Below are 993 nucleotides of genomic sequence, written 5' to 3'. Positions count from 1 at the left end.
GCTCTGATTATCCCTAACGTTGAGCAGGATTTACCAGAGATGTATAAATAACTTATCAGGGGAACTTCCAATTACTTACACTGTGGGGTTAAAATAAATTCTAGAAGAGGACAAGATTAAAGAGGATTAAAAGGGTATTCTCTAAAACAGAAGTGAGCAACTTTTCCTTCAGAATTCATTTTGAATCGCACATTAACAAACATAAATCTCCTCTCATAGTGTGTCCCAACATTGAGTCAAGATGGCCAACTACCACCAAGAAGTCGTATGTTCAGTTGCAGTTCTCTTGGTAATTAAACTTATTTTTTTGTTCTAGTCCAAGCTCAAGTGTAGATCACTGAAAACGGTACTAGAAGCGCCTTTTGCAGGTACAGATTGCAGTCATCATTAAATGAGCCAGAAGGCAGAAACTGTTTTTATTTGATGACAAGGGGGAGGGCAACTTCAACTAGGCTATACTAACTAGTAGGTTGTGAAATGATATGATTTAGGGAGGGAATAACTAGGTTATATAAAAAAGATCACTGCCCTTATTTGGGTTAAATAGGTCATGTTGAGAAGATAGTTATTTGTTCAAGATAAGGATGATACATTAAAGGGAACATATATTCATATATGCAGCATGAACACATTAAAATCAAGCTGCACCCAATTAAAAAAAAAGAAAAAGTCCCTAAGTAACCTTTAAAAGTATGCGTTCTCTGCCAATCACAGAGGGAAAAAGCACCAAGGGTGAACTTTACAATTTAATGAGGACCTTATCAGGACCACAAAGCCTGAAACACCTGTTTAAATGCAGAAACACAGCCTCTAATCACACTGGTTAAGTTGGGAAAATTGGAGGTTTTTATTTTTATTTTATGTACATATTCATGTGGCTTTCTTATTTTGTGGCAGAAAAAAAGAGGACTCCTCCTAATTCCCTTTTAAGTGGGAAAAAAATACTGCTTATCCTCTTCCCTTCCTTGAAATTCTTGCTCTTATGTTATAAAT

The sequence above is a fragment of the Myotis lucifugus genome, unplaced genomic scaffold, assembly GCF_000147115.1.
Source record: "Myotis lucifugus unplaced genomic scaffold, Myoluc2.0 scaffold_659, whole genome shotgun sequence".
Lineage (NCBI taxonomy): Eukaryota > Metazoa > Chordata > Mammalia > Chiroptera > Vespertilionidae > Myotis > Myotis lucifugus.
This window is presented reverse-complemented; position numbering follows the sequence as displayed.